The sequence below is a fragment of the Natator depressus genome, chromosome 1, assembly GCF_965152275.1.
Source record: "Natator depressus isolate rNatDep1 chromosome 1, rNatDep2.hap1, whole genome shotgun sequence".
Taxonomy (NCBI): Eukaryota; Metazoa; Chordata; order Testudines; family Cheloniidae; genus Natator; species Natator depressus.
This window is the reverse complement of record NC_134234.1, coordinates 15,637,884-15,652,248: the sequence shown is the minus strand read 5'-3', so window position 1 is coordinate 15,652,248 and position 14,365 is coordinate 15,637,884. Positions and strand designations below refer to the sequence as shown.

General features: G+C 47.0%; 1 pseudogene; it reads right to left on the bottom strand.

Moving 5' to 3' along the window:
- Positions 1 to 11,007: 11,007 nt before the first annotated feature.
- LOC141981071 (uncharacterized) lies at positions 11,008 to 12,772 on the bottom strand (annotated as a pseudogene).
- Positions 12,773 to 14,365: the final 1,593 nt, after the last annotated feature.

Genomic DNA, 14,365 nt, shown 5'->3' with positions numbered 1-14,365 from the left:
AACTGCACTCACATAGCATATGTGCAGTGGTTCCTCTGGTTAGTCTCAGGACACCTTCTCCACCGTGGAGCCAAACTGAAATGGAGCAGCACTGCTGTACAGCAAGGGAAGCAGCATACAAGCCCTGTACAGGTCAACCAGTAATGAGTCATCTTGGTCATCAATGGGGATTGAACCCAGGATCTCCACATTTAAGAGCATGAGCCTCTACAGCTGGAGCTAAAGGAGTAACTCCAATAGCTGGCAGCTGTAGCAGCCAAATCCTCTGTGGATCAGACAGTGGGGGGGGGGGGGGGCATGTAGCATACAGTCACAGAGGGCTAGATCTTCCCCATTTAAATCCTATTTCAAGGGCTTAAATGGGCCTTAGCTGGTACATAGGCCTTGTCCTGGCCTTTGCACAGGGGTGAATTTCACCCTCTTTCCACAAGAAGTTATTTCTCATGCAAAAAAGACCAGCAGTTCTGATCTGAGGCAACTGTAAGGAGAAGCACAACAAGGGACATCAAAAATTCTTTGTTCTAGAAGAAGGCTCATCTGCAACACAGCCCTCTGCAGGGATCATGACCAGCCCAGCACTGGCAATTATGTGTTATTTTAAAAAACAAAATACATCACCCAAAATCCCAGCATCCCTGAGGTTTCTTTTCTTGCATCCATGTATCGTCTGAACATTCAATGTTCTTGCATAATGACAGGTTTCAGAGTAGCAGCCGTGTTAGTTTGTATCCACAAAAAGAAAAGGAGGACTTGTGGCACCTTAGAGACTAACCAATTTATTTAAGCATAAGCTTTTGTGAGCTACAGCTCACTTCATCGGATGCATAAAGTGGTAGTGGTTCTGTTGTGTGGTGTGTGGTTGCTGGTGAGTGTTTGCTTCAGGTTGGGGGGCTGTCTGAAGGCAAGGACTGGCCTGCACCGCATTTAGCCGCATGGAGTGGAAATCTATCAACTTCATGAAAAAACTCGTACAGATACAGAACCCAGAAGTCACCTACAGGACAGGCCCAACAAAGAAAATAACAGAACGCCACTAGCCATCACCTTATATCTACAACCTATCCTGAAGGATGACCCATCACTCTCACAAATCTTGGGAGACAGGCCAGTCCTTGCCTACAGACAGCCCCCCAACCTGAAGCAAATACTCACCAGCAACCACATACCACACAACAGAACCACTACCACTTTATGTATCCGATGAAGTGAGCTGTAGCCCACGAAAGCTTATGCTCAAATAAATTGGTTAGTCTCTAAGGTGCCACAAGTACTCCTTTTCATTCAGTGTTCTGTTATTAGGCTGAAAAAAAAATCCCATTTTATTTCCATGCATCAGAGAAACATTTACAGTTTGAATTTAAAAGAAATCCTTGGCTAGATTTATTATTTTCCATAAACCAGCACCAGTTCTGTTTGCACACAAAGATACAGTATAATAAATACACCAGTTTAGGATTAGCTTTGTTTAGCCTTGGTCCGATCATTCCAACATCTTGTGCTAAGTTATGTTCTGACGACAATTACAACTTTTTGGTACCACGACAGAGCCTGTATCCTCCCCTTTTTTTTACTATTCCTACTTGCATGAAACAAATTTGGTTAAGGTTTTCAAAAGTAACTAGTGAACTGGAATGCCTCAATTTGGGGTACCCAAATCGAGACACATTAGAGAGGCCTGTTTTTCAGAAAATGCTGAAGGCCCATTCTCCTAAAAGCAGGCCTCTTTAAGGTGTCTCAGATTAAGCCTCCCAAAACTGAGAGACACCAGATTTCTAGATCCTTCTCAGTTATACCTGTCTTTACAAAAGCTGATATTCCTCTAATTTATCAAGCATGCATAGGATGCTGATGAATGGCAAAGATACCAGTGTACTTCTGTAATGCTGCCCATACGGCCATGTATGGCACTCTCATAAGAACATAAGAATGGCCATACTAGGTCAGACCAAAGGTCCATCCAGCCCAGTATCCTGTCTACCGACAGTGGTCAATGCCAGGTGCCCCAGAGGGAGTGTACCTAACAGGTAACGATCAAGTGATCTCTCTCCTGCCATCCATCTCCACCCTCTGACAAACAGAGGCTAGGGACACCATTCCTTACCCATCCTGGCTAATAGCCATTAATGGACTTAAGCTACATGAATTTATCCAGTTCTCTTTTAAACTCTCCATTGGAGCGTAGTTTTTATAAAAGACAACAAATATATCAAAACACAAGAGTCATCATAATACACAAAGTAAGTAAAGAGGGTTAGGATAAAGGGAGGGGAGGGAAAGTAACATATCTATCCTCAAGATGGAGCTTGTTATATATTTTCCCACACTCAAAGAACAACCATCTACTTACAGTCAGAATCACTTAATTTAGACAAAGAGGAAAAAAATGCCACAAGAACGAACAAGAGTAAGTTTAAGAGAGAGCAGTGTGTATGTCTTCTCTGTTCATTCTGCAGTAATGCTGAAAACAAAATGGCTTCCAGCTCTGCACACAGGCCTAATTTTTAGACACTGAAAAGCCCAATAAACAAAGGAAAATATCACGGTTTCTAGAGCTGGATGAAATTTGATAACTATATGTGAAGAGTTTAGTTGAAATGTTAATGATTTCCCCTCCAACTACTTTTGACCATGGGGGTGGGGGGGAGAGGGGTGTCTCCCCATATTTTTGACCAACTATAAAGCAGATTGAAACTTTTCAAATTTCAGGATGGAAAAGTTAAAAAACCATTGCACAGTGTTTGCAATTCCTCCCCCATCTTTAAAACAGCTCTAATAGTTTCATAGCTCTATGCACCCGGATTCCCCTCTTCCATGGTGTTCTGCCAGCTCCTCCTTTGCAGAGACAGAAAAGGTGCTGCTCCTACAGGACTGTGCTTGGGGATGGGCCAGTCAGAGCTCTCCAAGCATCAGGAAGAAATATTTGCAGCTGGAGGGGGCAGGGGAGCAAACAGGGAACTCAGGCCTGGCAGTGGGCACGGGGAGAGAAGTAATGTACTTCCCCCACAACGGTGTAGGGCTGGAGATCCCTACAGGTCTAGAGAGTCAGAGATACCTGCCAGGCAGCCCCGCATGCCAAGGGCAAGGGAAGAGAAGGTCTATCACAGCAGTTTTCAAACTGTGGGTCGGAACCTTGGAGTGGGTCATGACCCCATTTTAATGGGGTTGCCAGGGCTGGTGTTAGACTTGCTGAGGCCCGGGGCCCAAGCCTGAGCCCAACTTCCCGGGCCCAAGCCCAAGGGCTTCAGTCCAAGTTGGTGGGGCTCGGGCTTCAGCTTTACCCTCATCCCCGGGTTCAGGTGGGCTCACACTTCAGTCCCCTCTCCTTGGGTTATGTAGTAATTTTTGTTGCCAGAAGGAGGTTGTGGTGCAATGAAGTTTGAGAATCGCTGCTCTATCAAGTTTTAACCCTTCTGCTGTAGTGGAGTGGGAGTGGGAGTGGAGGGGGGACAATAAGTTCAGGAAAGCTGGCAGTGTCTCAAAGAGACAATATTAAAGGCACAACAGCAAAACCATGCCTGTGAGAAGAAAAGATAGGAAGAGTAGTTAGAGGCCAATAAGACTCCACCAAGAGCTCTTTAATGACCTGGAAATCAAAAAGGAATCCTACAGGAAGTGGAAACATGGACACATTGCTAAGGAGGAGTACAAAAGAATAGCACAAGTACGTAGGGACAAAATCAGAAAGGTGAAGGCACAAAATGAGTTACACCTAGCATGGGACATGAATGGCAATAAAACAAGGTTCTATCAGTACATTAGGAGCAAGAGAAAGCTGAAGGAAAGTGTAGATCTTCTGCTTAATGGGGAAGCAGAGCTAATAGCAGATGACATCAAGAAGGCAGAGGTGTTCAGTGCCTATTTTGCTTCAGTCTTCACTAACAAGCTTAATGGTGACCAGATACTCCACACAACAAGGGGGAAGGAACACAAGCCAAAATAGGGAAAGAACAGGGTAAAGAATATCTAGATAAGGGAGATGTAATCAAGTCAGCAGGGTACTTAAAGAACTAGCTGAAGAACTCTTGGAAGCATTAGCAATTATCTTACAGAAGTCGTGGAGGACAGGAGAGGTCCCAGAGGACTGGGGAAGGGCAAACATAGTCTCTATCTTTACAAACGCGAACAAACTGGATCCAGGGAATTATAGACCATCAGCCTAACTTTGATACCTAGAAAGAAACTAGAACATATGATAAAACAATCAGTTTGTAGGCTCCTAGAGGATAACATGGTGATATGGAATAGCCAACCTGGATTTGGCAAGAACAAATCATGCTGAACCAAGCTAATTTCCCTTCTTTGACAAGATTACTAGACTAATGGATAGGAGGGAAGCTGTAGATGTGATGTATGTTGATTTTAGTAAGTCTTCTGGTACAATCTTATATGCCATTCTTATAAGCAAACTAGGAAAATATGGTCTAGATGGAACTGACATAAGGTGGGTCCACAACTGGTTGAAAGACTGTATTCCAAGAACAGTTATCAATTGTTTCCTGTCACACTGGGGGGACATATCTAGTGGGGTCCTGCAGTGATCTGTCCTGGGTCTAGTACTAATTCAATATTTTCATTCACAACTTGGATAATGGTGTGGAGAGTATGCTTATAAAATATGTGGATGACTCCAAGCTTGAATGGGGTTGCTAACACTTTGGATTAGAATTCAAAATGACCTTGACAAATTAGAGACTTGGTCTGAAATCAACAAGATTAAATTCAACAAAGACAGTGCAAAGTACTACAGTTAGGAAGGAAAACTCAAATGTACAACTACAAAACGAGGAATAACTGGCTAGGTAGCAGTACTGCTGAAAAGGATCTGGGGGGCACAGTGGATCACAAATTGTGTATGAGTCAACAATGTGATGCAGTTGCAAAAAAAATGCTAATATCATTCTGGGGTTTATTATCAGGCGTGTCATATGTAAGACATGGGAGGTAATTGTCCTGTTGTCCTTGGCTCTCATGAGGCCTCAGCTGGAGTACTGTGTCCAGTTCTGGGCACCACGCTTGAAGAAAGATGCGGACAGAGTCCACAGGAGAACAACAAAAATGACAAAAGGTTTAAAAAAAGCTGACCTGTGAAGAAAGTTTAAAAAACCTGGGCATGGTTAGTCTTGAGAGAAGACGACTGAGGGGAGACCTGGTAGCAGTCTTGAAACACGTTAAAGGGATGTTATAAAGAGGACGCTGAACAATTGTTCTCCATATTCACTGAAAGGTCGGACAAAAAGTAATGGGCTTAATCTGCAGCAAGGGAGATTTAGGTTAGATAGTAGGAAAACCTTTCTAACTATAAGGATAATTAAGCACTGGAATAGGCTTCCAAGGGAGACTGGAATCCGCATCATTGGAGGTTTTTAAGAACAGGTTAGACAAACCTTTCTGGGATGGTCTAGGTATACTTAGTCCTGCATCAGCACAAGGGGCTGGACTAGACAACCTCTCAAGCTCCCTTCCAGCCCTACATTTCTATGATACCATAATAGAGGAAGGGATGCCAAGAGGAATAGAAGAAAGGAATGAAGGAAGGAAGGAATGGACGGAATAAGAATGGAGGAGAAGAAAAGGAACTCTGGTGTGACTACACCCAGGATTCTGCATTCAGTTCTGTGCACTGTGTTACCAGAAGGACATTGACAACTTGGAGTACATTCAGGGAAGAGAAAAAACACACATACGGGGAGGCTGGCAGGATTGATTTATAAGGAAAGATTAACAGAGCTAAACATGGACAGCCTGGCTAAGTGACATGATAACCAACCACAAATATGTGAAGGATGTAAACAAGGAAGGAGGGGGATTGTTTATAGTAATACAGAGAAGTATATGGTAACTAGGGGGTGAAACTAAAACAGGAGAAAAATAAGATGAATATCACTAAAGTGGGCTCTATTAGGCTGTGGAACATTCTCCCAAAGGAAAACATTATTTAGGACATTTAGAACTAGAGTGGAGAAAATGCGTGAAAATGTGCAGGGAACAATTCTGTATTTACAAGGAGATGGACCCACACTGTGGTCAGTGGACTATTGGTGGTCTGTGGCACACTGACTGGTGGCTACTGGAAAACAGGATAGTCACATGGTGCTGGCTCCATGGTTTCCACTTGCCACACTAGTGCCATGATTGTGAGTAGGAGGGGAGGCAGTCTGCACAATCGCGAATGGGCAGGGATATGTCCATTAGAGACTCCCTCTATTAAGATGTGGTCCACACTGTGAAGGATTTGGAGAACCCCATATCTAACAGGCCTTTGACATCTGTAACTTCAGTAGAGAATGAGAGAATGCAGAATACAAGGTCTGAGATGGGACTAGATAAATGTTTATCAGAGGGGAAACCTGTAGTATTGGGGACACAGAGATGGACAAGGGGCACAGAGGAAGGGTAGGGGAAAAGTAAAGACAGAGAAAACGGGAAGCAGGAAAAAAAATTAAGGCAACGGTTTAAAGATTAAAGATCAGAATGAAAGTAGGAGGTGGAAGGAGAAAATAAACCAATGGAAAATGAAAGGAAAAAACACAGTTTTAGGGTAATAAACTAATTTATTTTGTTTCTCTGCAGAATAAAGATGGCAAGGCTGATCATGATTCTGGATAGGGAGAAGACTATAGCAGAGAATCTTTTGGGCAACAAAAATCTTTGGTTATATCTATTTCTACATCAATTCACAACCCTACACTCTGGATGTCCCTAAACCTCCAACTGCCAGAAGCTGGGACTGGACGACAGGGGGTGGATCACTCAACAATTGCCTTGTTCTGTTCATTCCTTCTAAAGCATCTGGTATTGGCCACTGCCAGAAGACAGGATACTGGGCTAGTTGGAAATATTAGGCCGACCCACTATGGCCACTCTTATGTACTATGAAAAAGATTTCACAGCCTGAGCCTTCAGAGAGGTGATAGTGCTGGCAGAGGTTGTTTCTGAATGGGATTGAAGATGTTCTAAAATTTAGTTTCACTTTTCTGTGTTTACTCCTGGGAAGGACACTCTTTACTGAACCTGGCAGCTGTTTATTGCCTTGTCTACAACTCAAGACCATATGTTTGTCCTAATTCATCCCTGGTGTTACTCCACTGGTTTCAGTAGAATTACACCAGGGTTTAATCTGACGCATCATCACTTAATTATACTCCTTTTATAGCCGTGGAAACTGATTCACTGAGAGGTTACCTGACTTGCCCAAGGTCACGCAGCAAGTCAGTGGCAGATTCAAGAACAGAACCCACGACTTCTGACTCTCAATCCTCTGCTCTACGAATATTAGCATTAATCCACCTTCTGTGTTAAATCTAAATCAATACTGAATTACAACCAGGGCTTTTTTGTGGGTGGTGTTTTTACAACTTTAGCTGAACACTGAGGAGCACATTCCAGGGCATGTTGTCTGTTTTTCCTTTTCCAGGACCTAATCAATTTTCCATCTTTGTGGTTACCCAGCCTGTTCTTAAGGAGGCTCGAAAGTAAACACAATGAAAATGTAATGAACTTGTGTTTGTGAACTAGAGAACATGCTGCATTATTGAGTCGGCAGTATTCAACGCTTAGAGCTGTTCAGTAGACCCTAACATGAGACATCCATACAGTAAAGGCAAAATCGTATGGTGGGCCATGAATGCTCACAAAATTGAGGGCTGGGGTGCGGGAGGGGGTGAGGGCTCTGGCTGGGGGTGTGGGCTCTGGGGTGGGGCCAGAAATGAGGAGTTCAGGGTGCAGGAGCGGGCTCCAGGCTGGGGAGAGGGCTGGGGTGCAGGGGTGGGTGAGGGTTCCGGCTTGGGGTGCAAGCTCTGGGGTGGGGCTGAGGATGAGGAGTTGGGGGTGCAGGAGGGTGCTTTGGGCTGGGACCAAGGGGTTCGGAGTGCGGGAGGGGGATCAGGGCTGGGGCAGGGCATTGGGGTGCAGGAGGGGGTCAGGGGTACAGGCTCCATGTGGCTCTTACCTCAAGCAGCTCCCAGAAGCAGCAGGTGTGTTCATCCTCCAGCTCCTACATGGTGGCACGGCCAGGCGGCTCTGCATGCTGCCCTGTCCACAGGCACTGCCCCTGCAGCTCCCATTGGCTGTGGTTCCCGGCCAATGGGAGCTGCGGGGGCAGCGCTTGGGGTGGGGACAGCGTGTGGAGCCCCTTGGCTGCCCCTACACGTAGGAGCCAAAGGGGGGACATGCCACTGTTTCTGGGAGCCGCATGGAGCAGGGCAAGTCCCCAACCCCGCTCCCCGGCAGGAGCTCAAGGGCAGGATTAAAACGTCTGGAGGGCCGGATGTGGTCCCTGGGCCATAGTTTGCCCATCCGTGCTCTAAGGTGCCTAATGCCATGGTATCTCAGTGCCATATAATTAGAGAAAGCACTGACTGTGTTCTAAATTGCAATGCAATGCTCTCACGAATTCTCTTGTTCCTCTTTTCTTCCAGTTCTGCCCCTACAACTTCCCCAGTGGGAATTTGGCCCTGTGATGATGTCATTATTGGGGATGGGGTTGCATTTAGATCCAAACTAGACAGAATTAATAAACATCTATTGCTTACCTCTCCCAACACAAGCTTGATTTAATATACTAATGATGGCCTAGTAATCATAGCTAAGCCTATAAACTGACACTGACTTTCCAGTGCATCATTTCCTTGAAATTTCCTCACAGATCAAAGGCAGCCTAAAGAGACTCAAATAGGTACCTTTCAACGTGTGTTGTTTGGTGGTTATTTTGCTACTTGCTCTATATCTGAAAAGGTGATGGCCTCTATCTTGCTTTTGAATGTTCCCAGTGGTACCACCCAAGAAACTAAGGGTACGTCTACACGATGAAATTAGGTCGATATTATAGAAGTCAATTTTTAGAAATGGATTTTATACAGTCGATTGCGTATGTCCACACTAAGCGCATTAAGTCGGGGGAGTGCGTCCTCACTACCGTGGCTAGCATCAACTTACAGAGCAGTGCACTACGGGTAGCTATCCCACAGTTCCCACAGTCTCTGCCGCCCACTGGAATTCTGGGTTAAACTCCCAATGCCTGATGGGGCAAAAACATTGTCACGGGTGGTTTTGGGTACATGTCGTCAGTCGCCCCTCCCTCCATGAAAGAACGGCAGACAATCGTTTCACGCCATTTTTCCGTGTGGACGCCATACTGCTTTCAGCAGACGGTGCAGTAGGACTGCTAACGGTCATCATCCACCGCTTCTGCTGCAATTCTGCTCTGCTGCTATTGTCTCAATAGCGAATTTCTCCATGTTGTCTGTCATGGGCTCCCGGGTACGTGTGTTCTTCCTCGGGAAATGTCCGCGGTGCTAACCGTCGTCCTCCACCGCTTCCGCTGCAGCTCTGCTCTCCTGCTCTCCTGAATCCACCTCGCAGGTCCTCTTGTCCTTCTCCATAAATTTCTATTCTCGTGGCATCCGTCATCATCCACCGCTTCCGCTGCAACTCTGCTCTCCTGCAGATGCCATACCACGGCAAGCATGGAGCCTGCTCAGATCACCGCGGCAGTTATGAGCATTGTAAACACCTCGCGCATTATCCTGCAGTATGTGCAGAACCAGAACCTGCAAAGGCAGGCGAGGAGGCGACGGCAGCACGGTGATGAGAGTGCTGAGGACATGGACTCAGACTTCTCTCAAAGTACAGGCCCCGGCAATTTGGACATCCTGGTGGCAATGGGGCAGGCTCATGCCGTGGAACGCTGATTCTGGGCCCAGGAAACAAGCACCGACTGGTGGGACTGCATAGTGTTGCAGGTCTGGGATGATTCCTAGTGGCTGCGAGACTTTCGCATGCGTAAGGGCACTTTCATGGAACTTTGTGACTTGCTTTCCCCTGCCCTGAAGTGCAAGAATACCAAGATGAGAGCAGCCCTCACAGTTCACAAGCGAGTGGCGGTAGCCCTCTGGAAGCTTGCAACGCCGGACAGCTACCAGTCAGTTGGGAATCAATTTGGAGTGGGCAAATCTACTGTGGGGGCTGCTGTGATCCAAGTAGCTAACGCAATCATTGAGCTGCTGCTATCAAGGGTAGTGACTCTGAAATGTGCAGGTCATAGTGGATGGCTCTGCTGCAATAGGATTCCCTAACTGTGGTGGGGCGATAGACGGAACCCATATCCCTACCTTAGGACCGGACCACCTTGGCAGCCAGTACATAAACCTCAAGGGGTATTTTTCAATGGTGTTGCAAGCACTGGTGGATCACAAGGGACGTTTCACTAACATCAACGTGGGATGGCCGGGAAAGGTACATGATGCTCGCATCTTCAGGAACTCTGGTCTGTTTGAACAGCTGCAGGAAGGGATTTACTTCCCAGACCAGAAAATAACTGTTGGGGATGTTGAAATGCCTATAGTTATCCTTGGGGACCCAGCCTACCCCTTAATGCCCTGGCTTATGAAGCCATACACAGGCACCCTGGACAGTAGTCAGGAGCTGTTCAACTACAGGCTGAGCAAGTGCAGAATGGTGGTAGAATGTGCATTTGGACGTTTGAAAGCATGGTGGTGCAGTTTACTGACTCGGTTAGACCTCAGCGAAACCAGTATTCCCATTGTTATTGCTGCTTGCTGTGTGCTCCAATATCTGTGAGAGTAAGGGGGAGACATTTATGGCAGGGTGGGAGGTTGAGGCAAATCGCCTGGCCACTGATTACGCACAGCCAGACACCAGGGCGGTTAGAAGAGCACAGCAGGGCGCGCTGCTCATCAGAGAAGCTTTGAAAACCAGTTTCATGACTGGCCAGGCTATGGTGTGACAGTTCTGTTTGTTTCTCCTTGATGAAAACCCACCCCCTTGGTTCACTCTACTTCCCTGTAAGCCAACCGCCCTCCCCCCTTTCAATAACCGCTTGCAGAGACAATAAAGTCATTGTTGTTTCAAAATCATGCATTCTTTATTAATTCATCACACAAATAGGGGGATAACTGCCAAGGTAGCCCGGGAGTGGTCGGGGAGGAGGGAAGCACCAGGTAGGGTAGTGGATGAGGGGAGGAGGGAAGGACAAGACCACACCGCACTTCAAAACTTATTGAATGCCAGGCTTCTGTTGCTTGGGCAGTCCTCTGGGGTGGAGTGGTTGGGTGCCCAGAGCCCCCGGCCCGCGTTCTTGGGCATCTGGGTGAGGAGGCTATGGAACTTGAGGAGGAGGGCAGGTGGTTATACAGGGGCTGCAGCTGCGGTCTGTGCTCCTGCTGCCTTTCCTGCAGCTCCACCAGACACTGGAGCATATGAGTTTGATCCCCCTGTAGCCTCAGTATTGCATCCTGCCTCCTCTCATCACGCTGCCTCCATCTCTCCTCTCGCTGTTGCCACCTCTCATCTTGCTCGTCCCTCCTGTCCTCGTATTCATCTTCTGCTTTCCTGGGCTCTGCTATTGTTTGCCTCCACGTATTCTGCTGAGCTCTTTTAGTGCGGGAGGGCTGCATGAGCTCAGAGAACATTTCGTTGCGAGTGCGTTTTTTTCGCCTTCTTATTTGCGCTAGCCTCTGGGATGGAGATGATAGCGGGAGCATTGAAACATTTGCAGGAGGAAAAAAAGAGAGAGTAGTATTTAAAAAGACACATTTTAGAGAACAATGGGTAGACTCTTTCACAGTGAACCAAGCATTCTGCCTCATATATTGAGGGCCTGCTGGTTTGGTGTGCGAGATCACACACGCAGGGCCGGGCAACAGAATTCGGTTTGCAGGCAGCCGTGGTAAGCCTCAGTCTTTCGGCTTCTTCAACCTTCATAACATGTGGGAATGGTTTCAAACAGCAGCGCCCTCCTTTCCCATACCAAGCACCCATTGGGTTGGCCATTTAAAAGGAGGGCTGCAGTTTTCAGGTTAACACGCAGCACAAACCCAACTAAACCCCGCCCCCCCCCCCCGCAATTCTCTGGGATGATTGCTTCACCCGTCCTCTCACCGCATGACTAGTATCAGGGAAGATCCCTGCCAGCCAAACGTGAACAGCTTAGCATGAACGCCCCCCCCCCCCCCGCACACACCGTGTGCCTAAAAGTGGGGATTATTTCTTTTCAGCCACAGGCAAACAGCCCAGCAGGAATGGCCACCTCTGAATGTCCCCTTAATAATGGCCCTGGAGGACTTCCGCTCCATCCCCAGACATGTTAACAGACTTTTCCAGTAGCTGTACCGGCCGCGAATGCATCCCAAGTCTTCAGGGAAAATTAATCATTAAACATGCTTGCTTTTAAACCATGTATTATATTTACAAAGGTACACTCACCAGAGGTGCCTTCTCCGGCTTCATGGTCCGGGAGCCCGCCTTGGGACGGTTGGGAGGGTATTGGCTCCAGGGTGATAAACAGTTCCTGGCTGCCAGGGAGAACAGTTTCTCCGCTTGCCTGCTGTGCACTATCCTCCTCCTCCTCCTTCTCCTCCTCTTCCTCATCCCCAGAATCCTCATCCCTGTTGTGTGAGACTCCCCCCTTGTAGGTGTCCACGGACAGGGGTGGGGTAGTGGTAGGAGCACCCCCTGGAATTGCACGCAGCTCATCATAGAAGCGGCATGTCTGGGGCTCTGACCCGGAGTGGCTGTTTGCCTCTTTGGTTTTTTAGTAGGCTTGCCTGAGCTCCTTAATTTTCACGCGGCACTGCTGTGGGTCCCTGTTATAGCCTCTGTCCATCATGCCCATGGAGATTTTTTCAAATATTTTGGCATTTCGTCTTTTGGAATGGAGTTCTGATAGCACAGATTCATCTCCCCATACAGCTATCAGATCCAGTACCTCCCATTTGGTCCATGCTGGAGCTCTTTTGCAATTCTGGGACTGCATGGTCACCTGTGCTGATGAGCTCTGTATGGTCACCTTTGCTGATGAGCTCACCATGCTGGCCAAACAGGAAATGAAATTCAAAAGTTCCCAGGGTTTTTCCTGTCTACCTGGCTAGTGCATCTGAGTTGAAAGTGCTGTCCAGAGCGGTCACAATGGAGCACTCTGGGATAGCTCCCGGAGGCCAATACCGTTGAATTGCGTCCACACTACCCCAAATTTGACCTGGCGGTGTTGATTTCAGCACTAATCCCCTCGTCGGGGAGGCGTACAGAAATCGATTTCAAGAGCCCTTCAAGTCGACAAAAATGGCTTCGTTGTGTGGACGGGTGCAGGGTTAAATCGATCTAATGCTGCTAAATTCGACCTAAACTTGTAGTGTAGACAAGGGCTAATACTTTCACTCAGGAAACAGCCCAACAGAACCAGGCGATGCTGCCAGTGCAGTAAGATGACTTGTAAGGGAGTTCAGAGGAGCTGCACAGAGAAGCAATGAAAGATGTGGAAAACGAGAGAGACCTCTGTAGGAAGGTTGTGAGGTCTGGTCATGGAGGGAAAACAGCTGGGGGAAAGATAACTGCATATGAAAACAAAGGGATGTTTTAAAGAGTTTGAATTGGCAGGGAGAGGAAAAGAAGAACACATGGAAAATGTAGCACAAATGCTATGTAAAATTTTACCGACTAGATTACGTCTTAGACATAGCCCTGCATTGTGAGCTGTGTTGAGTTGCCCTGTTCCAGAGGGACAGAAACGACCCACGCCTGCCGATAGGACAGAGTGAGGGCAAAGTGAGGGGAGCTGGCTTCAGCAGTGTTACTGAGCATGCTCAGTCTGTGTGAGCATGCACAGTACAAGTCAAACAGCAAATCTCAGGGAGCACATGACCCCACATGTCCCTCCCCACACACATCACCTCTGCCGAGGGATCACGATTCCCTCTGTGTAGGGGAGGAGGCCAGACACTGCCCCATCATTTAGGAATGGGGGACCTTTGGAATGTAATATACCCGTGCTTGAGGTTTTTTGAACCTCAAACTATTTTGGCGGGTTTTCAAAATTAATCTGAATTCATGAATCCTTCTGTTCCTATAATAGAAAGCCACCTTCCTCCCCCTACCCAGGATGATTCAATTCCAAAAGATATCCAATTGTGTTTTTCTAACTTAAAGAACTGCACTTTCTAATGTAAAAAGAAAAGGAGGACTTGTGGCACCTTAGAGACTAACAAATTTATTTGAGCATAAGCTCATGCATCCGATGAAGTGAGCTGTAGCTCACGAAAGCTTATGCTCAAATAAATTTGTTAGTCTCTAAGGTGCCACAAATCCTCCTTTTCTTTTTGTGGATAGAGACTAACATGGTTTCTACTCTGAAACCTAAGTTTATAATGTGGGTCTCATTCTCCCGTCATGACTCATGGTGAGTAGGCCTTACGTGAATAGTTTCACTGACACCAGCAAGGAAGTGAGCTGTAGCTCACGAAAGCTTATGCTCAAATAAATTGGTTAGTCTCTAAGGTGCCATAAGTACTCCTTTTCTAATTCTGCCACCCTCACTCACACTAAGCAGGACCTTGCTCTGGAAACAGTCCCA